The sequence below is a fragment of the Podarcis pityusensis genome (genome assembly GCF_964106645.2).
Source record: "Podarcis pityusensis genome assembly, chromosome: 2".
NCBI lineage: Eukaryota > Metazoa > Chordata > Lepidosauria > Squamata > Lacertidae > Podarcis > Podarcis pityusensis.
The window spans coordinates 94,149,161-94,165,237 of record NC_138029.1 but is presented as its reverse complement, the minus strand read 5'-3'; the positions used below and the strand labels follow the sequence as shown (position 1 = coordinate 94,165,237).

At 41.5% G+C, this 16,077-nt stretch overlaps 1 protein-coding gene across 9 annotated transcripts in view; it reads left to right on the top strand.

Moving 5' to 3' along the window:
- LOC308471560 (contactin-4) overlaps positions 1-16,077 on the top strand; it is a 520,761-nt gene that overhangs the window by 223,815 nt on the left and 280,869 nt on the right. The window contains exon 1 of one of the 9 annotated variants that reach the window (XM_080995667.1): positions 7,041-7,455. The exons of the other annotated variants lie outside the window; for them this stretch is intronic. The gene's annotated coding sequence lies outside the window, so the exon portion shown is untranslated. Of the gene's footprint in view, positions 1-7,040; positions 7,456-16,077 lie in introns of those variants that run through there. 9 annotated transcript variants of the gene reach the window in all.

The following is a 16,077-nucleotide window of genomic DNA, read 5'->3' as shown; positions in this document are numbered from 1 at the left end:
CCATTCTTTGTAAGTTACCCTCTAGCCCCGTGCCGTGCGATGTCAAAGTAAGCAGCTAGGGTTTCTTTAGAACCTCCCAATGCAGTTCAAAACAACAACAACCCCAGATAAGTATTATTTAAGTGGAAACATGAGACTTGTGTACCCATTAAGTTTCCTGAATAGCTTAAGGAAAATAACAAACATGGAAAAGAGGTACAGTTATACCTCGGGTTGAAGTAGCTTCGGGTTGAACATTTTTGGGTTGCACTCTGCAGCGACCTGAAAGTAACGGAGCGTGTTACTTCCGGGTTTCGCCGCTTGCGCATGCGCAGACGCTCAAAATGATGTCATGCGCGGAAGCGGAGAATCACGGCACGTGCGGACGCAGGTTGAGTTCGCTTCAGGATGTGAATGGGGCTCCGGAACGGATCCTGTTCGCATCCAGAGGTACCATGTATAGGAATGGAGTGGAAGATGTAAGGAGGGGAGCTGAAGCCCTTTTGCTTATTGGGAATCAGTTTGGAACAGACAAACTTTGATTTGGGTGGACGGAATCAGTTTGGAGCAGTCTCATTGAGGCATGATCCAAGGAGGACTAAACGAAGAATTTACAGACTGGACTAAAGACCTGGCTGGCTTCTTGAGGGAAGAGGGCACCAGAGACAAATTTTGATTTGGGTGGACAGAAGGGACACAGCAGAACAATATGTGAATTTGTTGTGCCACTGCAAGTGAAGCACAGTTCCCTGCTGCAAATTGGTTGCACAGTCCTAATTGGAACAAAGTTGTTTAAAGTCTCTATATCATATCTGGGCTTGATTGGTAGAAGTGTCCCATGTGGGAACTGGGCTTATTCTTAGAAGATGCAAATGGGTATTAAGTTACCAGTGCCCTTCAGGAACAAGTTTCTGTTCTCATCAGGGCCAGTAAGGACCAAACAGAAGCTTGTGCTGACAGTTTGCAAACAGTGTGAGTAAATAATTAAGCATTACAGACATTTGGCGTCAGGCGTGTGCTATAGAAGGAAGGCGTGACATAGTAAATCCCACCTGAAACGTACCTGCAATTTTCCAAACCAGACTTGAATTCTGCTTCTGTGGGACAAATGCAGATTGGCTGGTGGGCTACCCAGTCCTTCATTCCTTGCACACACCCACCCCCCCGCATCATGGCAAAGGTACATGACTGGCACTCAGACTAGGATGACCGGGCTCCATCTACATGAGAAGCAGAACACAAGAACTGAGTGATTGGATCTGCCACTCTCTCTTCCAAACCTCAGAAATATTCCATAATATGCAAAATGAACCTGGGAAGAGAATAAGGAAAGTCATTGATATTTTAAGGTTGTTTAAATGAATATTCTACATTGAAAAACAGAAAATTTAATAAAAAATTTACACACACACCTCAGAAATATTCATAGCCTTCTATATAGGTAATATCCTTCTGCTTATATTCTGGAAATACAATCTCAAACTGGTAATGATTCACCAATGAGTTGTGACTGGCTCACAAAGGCTATGAGCCTAAACAGAATGTGTCTCAAAGGGGGGAAGATAAATGAGTTTGTCAGAATATAGATCCTTAACAAAGACAATAGGGTAAAAATGTAGGTCATCCGCCTTGCTCCTTCATACACACAACAATCAGATGAAATTGAATACGCCTTCATTATGTCATGATGGCTGTGGCCGCTAAGATGCCGTAGACATGGTATAACAATGGCTATTACTCGTAACAAGTGGGGCGAGTGACCAGTTAAGGATTCCAGTCAGCTATGCCTACCTCCAGGTCAATATAAGCTTCATAGGGATCAAGCAAACCATTTCACTTGCTTTCTCTCTCCCACCACTAGGATAGATTTCTGGTTTTCTTTTCCAGCTGGCACTCAACATTCTGTGGCTCCTGGATGTTCATTTCTCATTGAGTGGTTGTGTTTTCCCACCGGATGAGGATCCTCTTGTGGATTTTTTTTTTTTAAATGGATTTCTGCATGCCTGGGACTTTACCCAAGGATGTTGATGCTTCCCATTTATTTCTCATTGTCCCCATTTTGGCTCCAATCCTGTTGTTAGCAGAGCTTCAACTCCCCAACATACCTTTTCCGTCCAGTGAAAGCACTTGGACTCACCAGCAAGGAACTTGAACCAGCCCTCTTTTAATTAAGTTCGGTAGGTCCTTGGGAGGCTGAGAAGGTAAAACAGATGTCTTCAGAGGGAGGCAACCACAAGTCTTTTCAACAGTGGCTAGCCAGGTGGGGTGGAGCTACAGCAGTAGCCTCTCAACAGAAGCATCACTGCTGATTGCTGGGCAAGGTGGTAGCTAGGGCGGGCCTGCATGGGTGAACCGTTGGACCCAGTCTGGTGCTCCTACCAGTGCACCCAGACAACTCCCACCTTGCTGTCACGAAGTAAGCAGAAGTGGCACTTCTGCCAAGAAGCTATTGCTATGGCTTATGACTCCACCTCAAGTGAGTCACTCCTGGTTTTGCTCACATTCAGTTGGAATCAAGCCTCGTTGGGGTGAATGAGGGAATACTTTTGCATCTTGCATTGTTGTTGTTGTTTAGTCGTTTAGTCGTGTCCGACTCTTCGTGACCCCATGGACCAGAGCACGCCAGGCACTCCTGTCTTCCACCGCCTCCTGCAGTTTGGTCAGGCTCATGTTTGTAGCTTCGAGAACACTATCCAACCATCTCGTCCTCTGTCGTCCCCTTCTCCTTGTGCCGTCCATCTTTCCCAACATCAGGGTCTTTCCCAGGGAGTCTTCTCTTCTCATGAGGTGGCCAAAGTATTGGAGCCTCAACTTCACGATCTGTCCTTCCAGTGAGCATTCAGGGCTGATTTCCTTAAGAATGGATACGTTTGATCTTCTTGCAGTCCATGGGACTCTCAAGAGTCTCCTCCAACACCATAATTCAAAAGCATCAATTCTTCGGCGATCAACCTTCTTGATGGTCCAGCTCTCACTTCCATACATCACTACTGGGAAAACCATGGCTTTAACTATACGGACCTTTGTTGGCAAGGTGATGTCTCTGCTTTTTAAGATGCTGTCTAGGTTTGCCATCGTCTTTCTCTCAAGGAGCAGGCGTCTTTTAATTTCGTGACTGCTGTCACCATCTGCAGTGATCATGGAGCCCAAGAAAGTAAAATCTCTCACTGCCTCCATTTCTTCCCGTTCTATTTGCCAGGAGGTGATGGGACCAGTGGCCATGATCTTGGTTTTTTTGATGTTGAGCTTCAGACCATATTTTGCGCTCTCCTCTTTCACCCTCATTAAAAGGTTCTTTAATTCCTCCTCACTTTCTGCCATCAGGGTTGTGTCATCTGCATATCTGAGGTTGTTGAGATTTCTTCCGGCAATCTTAATTCCGGTTTGGGATTCATCCAGTTCAGCCTTTCGCATGATAAATTCTGCAAATAAGTTAAATAACCAGGGAGACAGTATACAGCCTTACCGTACTCCTTTCCCAATTTTGAACCAATCAGTTGTTCCATATCCAGTTCTAACTGTAGCTTCTTGTCCCACATAGAGATTTCTCAGGAGACAGATGAGGTGATCAGGCACTCCCATTTCTTTAAGAACTTGCCATAGTTTGCTGTGGTCGACACAGTCAAAGGCTTTTGCATAGTCAATGAAGCAGAAGTAGATGTCTTTCTGGAACTCTCTAGCTTTCTCTATAATCCAGCGCATGTTTGCAATTTGGTCTCTGGTTCCTCTGCCCCTTCGAAATCCAGCTTGCACTTCTGGGAGTTCTGGGTCCACATACTGCTTAAGCCTGCCTTGTAGAATTTTAAGCATAACCTTGCTAGCGTGTGAAATGAGTGCAATTGTGCGGTAGTTGGAGCATTCTTTGGCACTGCCCTTCTTTGGGATTGGGATGTAGACTGATCTTCTCCAATCCTCTGGCCACTGCTGCGTTTTCCAAATTTGCTGGCATATTGAGTGTAGCACCTTGACAGCATCATCGTTTAAAATTTTAAATAGTTCAGTTGGAATATCATCACTTCCACTGGCCTTGTTATTAGCAGTGCTTTCTAAGGCCCATTTGACTTCACTCTCCAGGATGTCTGGCTCAGGGTCAGCAACCACACTACCTGGGGTGTACGAGACATCCATTTCTTTCTGGTATAATTCCTCTGTGTATTCTTGCCACCTCTTCTTGATGTCTTCTGCTTCTGTTAGGTCCTTTCCACTTTTGTCTTTTATTATGGTAATCTTTGTACAAAATGTTCCTTTCATATCTCCAATTTTCTTGAAGAGATCTCTGGTTTTTCCCATTCTATTGTTTTCCTCTATTTCTTTGCATTGCTCGTTTAAGAAGGCCTTCTTGTCTCTTCTTGCTATTTTTTGGAAATCTGCATTCAATTTCCTGTATCTTTCACTATCTCCCTCGCATTTTGCTTGCCTTCTCTCCCCCGCTATTTGTAAGGCCTCGTTGGACAGCCACTTTGCTTTCTTGCATTTCCTTTTCATTGGGATGGTTTTAGTTGCTGCCTCCTGTATAATGTTATGAGCCTCCATCCATAGTTCTTCAGGCACTCTGTCCACCAAATCTAAATCCTTAAACCTGTTCCTCACTTCCACAGTGTATTCATAAGGGATTTGACTTAGATTGTATCTTACCGGCCCAGTGGTTTTTCCTACTTTCTTCAGTTTAAGCTTGAATTTTGCTATAAGAAGCTGATGATCTGAGCCACAGTCAGCTCCAGGCCTTGTTTTTATTGACTGTATAGAGCTTCTCCATCTTTGGCTGCAAAGAATATAATCAATCTGATTTCGATGCTGCCCATCTGGTGATGTCCATGTGTAGAGTCGTCTCTTGTGTTGTTGGAAAAGAGTGTTTGTGATGACCAGCTTGTTCTCTTGGCAGAACTCTATTAGCCTTTGCCCTGCTTCGTTTTGAATTCCAAGGCCAAACTTGCCAGTTGTTCCTTTTATCTCTTGACTCCCTACTTTAGCATTCCAATCCCCTATAATGAGAAGAACATCCTTCTCTGGTGTTACTTCTATAAGGTGTTGTAAGTCTTCATAGAACTGGTCAATTTCAGTTTCTTCAGCACCAGTGGTTGGTGCATAAACTTGGATTACTGTGATGTTAAAAGGTCTGCCTTGGATTCGTATTGAGATCATTCTATCATTTTTGAGATTGCATCCCAGTACAGCTTTCGCCACTCTTTGGTTGACTATGAGGGCCACTCCATTTCTTTTACGGGATTCTTGCCCACAGTAGTAGATATGATGGTCATCCGAACTGAATTCGCCCATTCCCGTCCATTTTAGTTCAGTGATGCCCAGGATGTCAATATTTATTCTTGCCATCTCATTTTTGACCACATCCAACTTACCAAGGTTCATGGTTCTTACATTCCAGGTTCCTATGCAATATTTTTCTTTACAGCATTGGACTTTCCTTTCGCTTCCAGGCATATCTGCAACTGAGCGTCCTTTCGGCTTTGGCCCAGCCGCTTCATCAGCTCTGAATCTACTTGTACTTGTCCTCCGCTCTTCCTCAGTAGCATGTTGGATGCCTTCCGACCTGAGGGGCTCATGTTCCAGCGTCATAACTTTTATATGCCTGTTGCCTCTGTCCATGCAGTTTTCTTGGCAGGGATACTGGAGTGGCTTGCCAGTTCCTGCTCCAGGTGGATCACGTTTGGTCAAAACTCTCCACTATGACCTGTCCATCTTGGGTGGCCCTGCACGGCATAGCTCATAGCTTCTCTGAGTTATTCAAGCCCCTTCGCCACGGCAAGGCAGTGATCCATCTTGTATTATAACCAACTAAATCGTACTCTGAGTAGTTACTTGGTTCTAAGCCATGCCAATTATTTTAATGGGACAACTCTAAGTAGAACTAACATTGAATTCAACTCCGTATCTCTAGCACTGAAGAAACAAATTTGGCACACTATTTTCGCACTCAATCAAAATGTTAAGGAAGTGCTTTGCATGTTACATTGATTTTGAAACTTCTGGTGCATCCTTTGAAGCCTGTGGTTCTTATAAGATCTTATTTTAAGCATATTTATATCTGACCTATTTCTTGATGCATTACATGTGGAAATGATGATATATCTCCTTAGGCTGTGCTCCGAAGCACACTTACTTGGAATTAAATCTCCAGAAATTAATGGGACATACTTTCCAAGTATATGTGCTTAAGATTGTTCTTCAAATAACTGGCAGAGAATGCATTTGTGCTGCATCTTACTCTGTGTGTGTGCATGCTTGCAATTAGCGTTGATGCAACAGTACTATAAAATAATAGAATGTTAATTCCCTTTATAGTTTGCATTTCTATAATGATGCTGTGCCATGTGATTATCCTCAGACACAAACTACTAAAATTATTAGAACTTGGCTTTTTCTTTTCTTTTTCTTTTTTTGCTTCTCCTCACTGTTTGATGAGAATCTGAGGCTAATGTTGCCCCTGATTAAGTATCCACACCACAGCCTATTGAGCCAGGAGACAGTTAAATATTTTATGTGAATCAATGCAGTATATGAAAATCATTTGCTTTTGTTTCCTTAGTATCAATATATATTTGCTGGACAGTAGCAAACCAATTAAGTGGAAGCACCGATGCAGGTTAACCTAGTTAGTCCCCTTTCCCCATCATTGTTTTCTCTCTCTCCGCCTTGGAATTTTATTTCTAAATTGAAGAAAAGTATACCTTTACACAGGCAGTCTTGTGGTTGTTGATATTATATCACTTGCATCTTTGATGTATTTCAAGTTGTTAATTATTGTGCCTTGCACATCAACCTCAAATGTATGATTTTAAGTTAACAGCTCTGGCCATTTGTGGTATTCGGTGTTGTTGAGCAAATAGTTCTGCTTATGTACCAAATGGCTGTATTGTATGGTATAAGCCAATGGTAGGCTTCTCAAACAAGACATACATGTGAGGATTTGAGAAGGAGGCTAAACCCCTGTGCCTTGCAATTCACATGCTTGCTTTCTTAGAGAGGGAAGGACTGGAGGTGATGTTTCTCACAGAAAAGGGGCTGTACTTGCATCAGTTGGTTTGTCAGGAAAGAGAATCTTGTGATTTAATGTTGAGAGGAAAGCATAAGAAGGGCTGCAAAGGAATAAAGTATCTCTTACGGTGAGACATAAAATGCAGTGGTGTGGATTTTAGAGGAGATGGCAAAATTTACGGAAGCAAGATATCTCAGGCTGCTGGCAAAGGAGAGTCAGGAAGAGAGATTTAAGGTTCACCAGGCGGAAGACTTTATATCAGTGGGGAGAAATTCAAATGCCTGGCAGAATGCTTGCTGCTGTCCAGTAAAGTGTATTGACACTGCAAAGAAAATGTAAATAAGGCAAAAGAAGCCTGAGCTTATTATGGCCAGATGAAATGCAGGGAACAGTTTCCAGAAGAGGAGGGGAGAGGATGTGTATGAGTGGAAAAAATATCAACAACATTGGGACAGATTCAGGAGCAGCTGTCATGTTTGCTGGTAAGTGGCCGAATAAATTACTATGAATCTTGAATAGCTTGTAGTGTGAAAAGGATGTTTAGAGATGTTGTTGCCTCTAGCAACTTTTTTTATTATGACTGAGCACATTAATAGCATCACTGCCCAAGCTTTGAAGCAAACTCTATTCTGTAGAAAGTATTTAGACTAGTACTAGATGCATTCTCTCTTCCTGGTACTGTGCGAGGCAATGCTTGCTTAATAGCTTTTATTTAACAAGCAGAAATTAGTGAGGGGTGGTTACAAAAGGTAGCTAGCTGCACATATATGTACGGATACTACAATAACTAAAATTTACAATGCTTATAAAGGGAAATAATCTCCTTGGAGGATCTATGAGAGATTAGATGTTCTGTTAAAACTATTTTATGTCATATATATTAACTTTTATGAGTTCTGAGAGTTCAAATGAAACTAAGACATCTATGCACCACAGAGGTTTACTGGAATGTCTTTTGTCATTAGGCATGTGATTATTTATGAGCAAGGTAATGGATTAGGTTCAGTAAGCAAAAGGCGATTTCATCAATTGTGGCATTTTAAGGTATGTTTGTGTACTTTTCAGACTCAAAGAATTTTATTTCTGTTGAATTCTTCTTTTTCTTTTTCTTCTTTCTTTACTGTCATTAATGATCCTTGTAGAATCTGCACAGATAACAATATTTTTGTGTGAAAGGGCCATTCTAAGAAGTTTTCCCATTCATTTCAATTTGGTTTACAAAGGAGAACTTCCGAGTGCATTGAGGCTGGCTCCTATAATCTATCTATCTATCTATCTATCTATCTATCTATCTATCATCTCTATGCTATAGAATATATTGTTAAAAAAATAATCATTAGTTTGTATTGTTCAGCTGCATTTGTATGTTTCAAAGTCCAAGAGTTCTGTTCTACTTGGTAATCACTTTCCCTGCCATAGCACAACTCAAATGAGGAAAATCCAGTTTATTGTAGTCCTTAACCTCCTGTTTGCTCTTGAAACCAACTGGAGAACCATATATAAAAATTAAAATCAGTCCCCCACCCCCGCCAAAACTGTTTAGCACAAAATGCAACCCAAAGACTGCACAAAATAGCTATAGTGCTAGAACTTCACAATTTTGTATATCAGTTTCCTGCAAATCAGAAGTGTTTTACATGTGTGCCAAAGAACCAGTGACTCCTGAAAACACGTTGTGTGTGTGTATGTGTGTGTGGAGAATGCTGGCCCCACCGAGTCTGGCAACATCCCGGTGAATGTTTCACAACATGGCATTGATATCTAACTTGAAGGACTGGTTAAAGACTATGAACTGCTCTCTGGATACTTTGTTCAAGCGAAAAGAAAGAAGCTGCAGCTGCAGTTAATGAAGAGCTAGTGGCCCATCCCACATCTGCCAGGGAGTGTTCAGCCAGCAGCTCAATGATAGAATGACATTAAAGGTTAGCGGCAGGGTGTGGGGGGAGGAAGGAATTGCCTTGCTGAGTAGGTCAAAATAGTGTTCTGCACTAAAAATAGAAATAGTGTAATTGTTGCTTGTCTGTACAAGTTGTATACGTTATGGAAGGAAGGAAACAAACTGGCAAAAATGTAACTAAAACTCTGGCATAACCATAAATGTCATTCACCTTTTCTTCATGTTTTCAGTCAAGTATTGTATAGCTCAGGCTATCATTGCAATAATTGTCTTTTTACAGTTGTAGAATACGTTGCTATAAACCTTAAGGAGTCACAAAGCCTTTTATCATTGTGTCTTCTTAATCCAATAATTCTTTTCAAACATATTCTCTGACATCATTATATAACTTCAGAACATTTATCTGGTTCACAATCAGAAAAGCCAGTTTAAAAACAAATGCTGTTAGAATTTTGTCAGATATATTTATCACTTGATGAGGAAATTCCAGGGCTCTTTACCATGCAGATTGTTCCTTAAAGTTGGTTTGAGGTACAGCACTTCAAACACAAAGTGAAGCAGGATCTAGCTAGTCTCCCTTCGCTTACTACAAAAACAAAATGAAAACATCAGCATTCATTTGTGCTGGGTTCCACAGTTTCTGCAGTATATAAGGCCCCATAGGGCCCCGCTCAGTGGAGTATGCCCTGTTCAGCTGTGAAGCAAAGTACCTGCTTATAAAAGTACAGAAACTATCCTCTGTTGTGACTGAATTTTAAATACAGCCTTGAGTCTCAGCCTGCCCTGGCTTTGTAGTCCATCATATTTCCGATTTAAGAACATAAAGACAGCCTTATTGGATCAGACCAATGGCTGAGCAAGTCCAACATCATGCTCCCCACAGTGCCTATAGGAAGCCTATAAGGAGGGCCTGAGTGCAATAGCTCTCTCCTGCTCATGTTCCTTAGCAACTAGGATTCAGACACATGCTGCCTAGTGCCTCTGATGCTGGAGGTAATATATAGCCATCGTGACTGTAATAGATATTGATAGGCATCTTCATGAATTTGTCTAATTCCCTTTTAAGTTCATGGCTGTCATTGCATCTTGTGGGTTGTATGTTCAGATGTTTCATTTCTGTTAGAACTTTCATAGAAAGACAATAGTTGAAATCATACTTTTTTGGTCATAATTTTGAGAGCCCTGACTGAGAATCTTAAAGATGAACTCTGCCAGCCCTTAATTGAAAGTGAAGCTCTTGAATTTTAGATAATGATAGAAATTTAGATTTGAAACTTCAGCATGTGGCTCTTGAATACACAGAAGGAAAGGGTTAGAGTAATGTGGGTCACTGGAATCTTGGTTAGAAGATAGGATGGTAACTGCTTCTAGCCACTCTGTTGCTTGCCTCAAGCAAGATAGATCTCTGTTGTTTAGCTACATTCCCCCAAAGTAGCTTGGGTTACATTTCAATGGAAGTGCACATTTGAAACCAATGGTGTCACATTCTTTGGTCCTGTGCTTGTGCCCTGCTTAAGCTACAAACATGCTTGGTCGCTTTGAGCAAGTCACAATACCTTATTTCCCCCCATTTATACATTGGGACGTGGGTGGTGCTGTGGGTTAAACCACAGAGCCTAGGACTTGCCGATCAGAAGGTTGGCGGTTCGAATCCCCACGACGGGGTTAGCTCCCATTGCTCAGTCCCAGCTCCTGCCCACCTAGCAGTTCGAAAGCACGTCAAAGTGCAAGTAGATAAATAGGTACCGCCCCAGCGGGAAGGTAAACGGCGTTTCCGTGCACTGCTCTGGTTCGCCAGAAGCGGCTTAGTTATGCTGGCCACATGACCCGGAAGCTGTACGCCGGCTCCCTCGGCCAATAAAGCGAGATGAGCACCGCAACCCCAGAGTCGGTCACGACTGGACCTAATGGTCAGGGGTCCCTTTACCTTTACCTTTATAAAACAAGAATAACTGCTTGCCTTTTTTTTTTTTTTTTTTTTTTTTTTGCTGTTTGATTTTCACCCTCTCCCAACGAAGGCAGATCTGAGAGAACAAGAAAGGCAGGAGGCTTGACTGGGACTTTCTGAATCTAGCAAGATAAAGTGATGCTGGTGTGATAGCAAATCAATGACAGTGACTCTCTCCTTGTAGGGAGGAAGGGAAGGCTAGACGAAAACAGTTCTGCAGGATGTGCCTGTAGTGACTGTCTGAGCCACTAGCATCTAGAAGTCCTTATTAATGTGCTACCTTGTTAAATAGCAAACATATGAACTGATTCATATTTGCTGGAAGCAGTAGTTCAGCCTGCATGGTTGTTGTTGTTTAGTCATTTAGTCGTGTCCGACTCTTCGTGACCCCATGGACCAGAGCACGCCAGGTACTTATTCAGATGCTAATCGGTAGATGAACTAACCTTTTAGTGGTAAAAGTGAACCAAACTCGTCTTGTCAAAGTTGTAAAACAAATTGCAACTTGCCACCTCCTTGGAAACTCTCAAAAAGTGTGTAGAGTACAGAATAAGGTTAAGCCATGATTTGAACATTTGTTGGGTATTTCATAAACACACATACACACACACACACACTTTGCATTGGTCAAATTTCCAATTGGTGGAATGTTCTCCTCAGGGAGGTTTGGCTGGTGCCTTCATATATACCTTTAGGCACCAGACAAAAATGTTCCTCTTCAACTTCCAATGCGGCTGTGAAGCAAGAGATCATAACTTTCCATTTTAGATTAACTGCAACTTAATTCTACATTGAATCACTAAACATAATCATGGTTAATGAAAAACAAGACAGCTTCTTAAAGTGTGGTTTGAAGCAGACTTGTTTAACTAACCATAGTTAAGATTAACCACATTTTTTCCTTGTTTGGATGCCAAAACAAACTGCATTCTAAAACAGAATCAAAGGCTTCAAAACTCCTCCTCATGACTGTGCTGGAAGTGGAGGAGGAAGTGCATGAGTTCAGAGCTTGCTGTGGCTTGTCCTTGTAACTCTCAGCTACGGTTTAGCGTCACATGCAGACACAGCCATTATTCAGAGCAGCACGTATGTTAATTATTGCAAGTTTTTACAACACTTTATTTGGACAGTGGTACTTTGGCCACAAATGGTCGTTGAGCGGAGAATATCTGGTAGGCTCATGTTGTGCCTCTGAATATCTGAGAAAGGTTCGGAAGAGATCCCTTGGCATTCCATTGCTGATAGGAACATAGGAAGCTGCCTTTCAGACTATTGGTATATCTAGCTCATAGGAACATAAGAGTGCTACTGGATCAGGCCAAAGGCTCTTCTAGTTCAGCTTTTTGGGAAACTTGAAAGCAGGACCTGAGTGCAATAGCACTCTCCCCAGTTATGATTCCCAGCCACTGGTATTCAGAGGCAAACTGCCTCTGACAGTGGAAATAAAACATAGCTGTGCTGTACTGAAAACCTTATCCTCCATGAACTTGTCTAATACTCTTTTGAAGAATCCAAGTTGGTGGCCATCACTACCTCATGCGGAAAGAAGTGCTTTCTTTTTTCTATCCTGAATCTTGTAACATTCAGCTTTACTATATGGTCTTAAGTTAAGAAAGCTAGAAAAAATATTAATCTTTTCTGCTTTCTCCATGCAAAGTCTTATACCTCTTACCATGTACCACTTTATTTACATCTTCCCCTGATAGTTTCTACATTTTGTAATTCACGTCATTGTTTATTAGTGATATTATGACAATCTCAGTTGATTAAAAAAACACCAATTCTACTAAAGATCTAAATATCCACTTTCCCTGAGGCATTTTTCACAAATGCTGCAAGGCCTTTTTGTATGTGTGTGTGTGGGGGGGGGGGGGGAAATAAGATCTGTGATTCAAAAGCTCATTCCTCCTGTCCCATTGTTTGTTTGATGTCACTGTTGGCTTTCCTCCACTCTGGAGCATGTGTGGCTGGGAACAGAAGCAAGACAGTGGCCTGGTTAGAGCCGGGTCAAACTTCCTGTCTCAGTTTGGATTGATCTGGGTCTTTCCAAACCATTGTTTGTTTCGTTTGTTTGAAGAATTCTTGAAATTATTTATGTAGAATTCTTTCAACTTTCTCTGCAGTTCAGAAAGACTTGGCCTGCAGGAGCTCTTCTGCTGGTGCCAGGGTGACTTGCCAGTTATGTCTTCTTCTGCCTTTCCTAAACTTACTAAGTTGCTGGGGGCAGGGGAGGGAGAAGAATAAACACCAGCCAAGACATATGGCCATAGCTCGTCCTAAGTGATAACATTCTGCAGGGATTGTGCCAGAACATTTTAGACATAGCTGTCAATTTTTCCCTTTTCTTGCGAGGAATCCTATTCGGAATAAGGGAATTTCCCTTAAAAAAAAAAGGGGGAAGGTTGACAGCTATGATTTTAGATCCTCCACTGCAGACTTCAACTCTGGGACTTTTTTAACTGTGTCTGTTAAAACAGGAATAATTTTTTTAATGACACTTCCCAGAGTTCCCACCTTCATTGCAATAGTTTAGAAGTGCTTTGGGCTTCGCCATTGTTCACTGTTTTCCATCCTCTTCTCCAATTCAGTAGGTTAAGAGAAAGAGGGAAGAAGGATGGAAACTGGCAGATCAGAGGGCTGAAGCCAAACCATTACATGCTGAGGCAAAATTCGACTGGGGCTTAGGCTCACATCATAATGGTCTTACACCAGGCATGGCCAAACTTGGCCCTCTAGATGTTTTGGGACTACAACTCCCATCATCCCTAGCTAACAGGGCCAGTGGGCAGGGATGATCGGAGTTGTAGTCCTAAAACATCTGGAGGGCCGAGTTTGGCCATGCCTGTCTTACACACTCCATAACAAATTTCAGAAATATGATTGAAGGTAGTAATAATTTTTTCTAAGCTGTGCAATGTACTTTTTTTTTTTACAATCTCTGAAATAAGCCTATGAAGCATGTGGCACAAACAGAATTCTATATTGCAGCATGAATTGTTTGTTGGCTGTGATTACCTCCATAACCTGTGCTCTACCACTTCTGAGTAATCAATATATCTTAATGTTGCAAATTACTGAAAGCAAACAATTTATTTTATTGCACATGGGGTAACTTGTGAATTCATGAAATTGTGTTATTTCGTGTTGTCACATCTCTTCAGTCATTCAGTGTTACGTTTTGAGATAGTGAAGTGGACTGATAACTTCTCAGGAGCAGTTCAAATAGTGTGCCATTCATTCAGAGAGTGTCATTAAAGTTTCTGCACTGCATGTTGGGCAACTGTGAAGTTTGGAGGTTGCTTACTATTTGTTTTGCATGGAGAATATGTACACCAACAATTCATTTTTTGGCAATGGGTAGCGCTGGCATAGACATTCTCTAGATCATACAGTAAAGTGAAATGCCCATGTTTCTGTGTTATGGAGCCCTAACAGAAAAAGGCAATTGTCGTTCACCTCCATGAGGATGATGTACTGTTTCAATACAATCTTAATTTTCAGCATTTAAGAACCGCAGTTGATTAACAGTTCTATCCAAAAGTCATCTTAGGTGTGCCTTCACTATACACTTCAGGTGTCTCAGAACTGGAAAACTGTGACTTAAAGTTTGTTGCAATTAAATATTTCTACATGAATTCTTTGTTTTATTGCCTCTTTTGTCCTTTCTGTGTTCTTGTCATACTTTTGTGTACTGTATGTACACACAAAGAGCCACACAACAACAAATGAAGGGGGTAAAGGGACACTGGCAAATAATAACACGGGGGGGGGGGGGAGAAACAAATCAAGAAATCCCAGCTCACTGTTTGAAATGACAAGATGGAGTACGTATTCCAGTGTAAATTCTAATCCAGGTTACTGTCACGTTCCAAGGACAATGTTCTTTGTATGCCTGACTAGGGACTTTATGATGAACTTGTTACATATTTAATGACAATTTGGATTTCACGGTTAACAGTAAGAGCTGTTCAATATTGGAATAGACAGCCTCAGGAACTGGTGGACTCTCCTTTCATGGGAGCATTTAACCAGTGGGTGGACAAGAATCTGTTGCATGCTGTAGTTGCACCCTGTATTGTTGAAGAACTAACTCTTCATGAGACTCTTAATCTCAGGGTTGTGGGTTTGAGCCCCACATTGGGCAAAAGATCCCTGTGTTGCAAGTTGTTGGACTAGATGACACTTGTGTTTCCTTCCAACTCTACAATTCTATGATTCTATGACTTCCAAGACCGGCCCATATGATATGCTGTAATTTGTGCATGCTTTAATTGTGCAATGTGTTTATGGGGGGGGATGTTTAATTGTTTCTGCTCTGCGTCATGTACAAAATGCATGAGCTTGCTAGAAAGTTTTCAGAGCATCCTGAAGCTCTCAGTAAAAATGTTTATTTCTCCTCTCTGGAACAATGCATATTTCATTGTTGTTAAGTGACAACTTGGAAGCTGGGGAGTGACATTTAACTTCTTTCTGCTATGGTGACACGATGACAGCTGTCGTAGGAAGGAGAAAGATACAATGATTAAAATTCTTTCGATAAAGGCATGCTCACTTTTACAGCTTAATGGAAATCACTTCCTAGTGAAAAAGTCTGGACCACTAAGTATTTTGAGTCAACAAATTGTGTGCTGTCTATGTTTGAGGGAATTAATCTTCCTTTAAACTTTCAATAAACCTATCATTATAGCAAGGGGAATATTAGTTATTATTTGAGCCTGCCTATGAAGATTTACTACCATGAAGTGCTTAGATTTGGGTGAGATTTTTGTGGTTATGGTTTATGAAACATGAATAGTAAACATATTATTATACAAAGCAAAATCACTCCAAGCAATAACTAATTTAGCACCAGGTGAGGTTTTTAGTCCTGATATTTTACTTCTGGACATGTCTTTGATAGGCCTCTGTTGCTGAAACGTGAAGTTATTTACTTAAATTTCGGTTGTCAAGATTCAGATGTGATATAAAATAATTCTGTTCTGATACAATAGTCATTATTTTTGCCCGTCTCTCTCTCACACTTACTCTTTCACACCCACACACCCACAAGGTTCATGTAACAGGCTGAAGTTCTGTGTGTACTACTGCCCCAATCAGATATAGTTTGCTCATTAACCTGTCCCAAGCCTAGTGTTGCCAGACTAACAAAGCCAGATGAAAACCACCCTCATTTTCAACTTGGGTGTCTAGCAGCTTGACCCTTTTGAGAGTAGGTTACTGTTGGAGAGAGGTTTGGAAGAGAGATTCCTACTCTCCAGT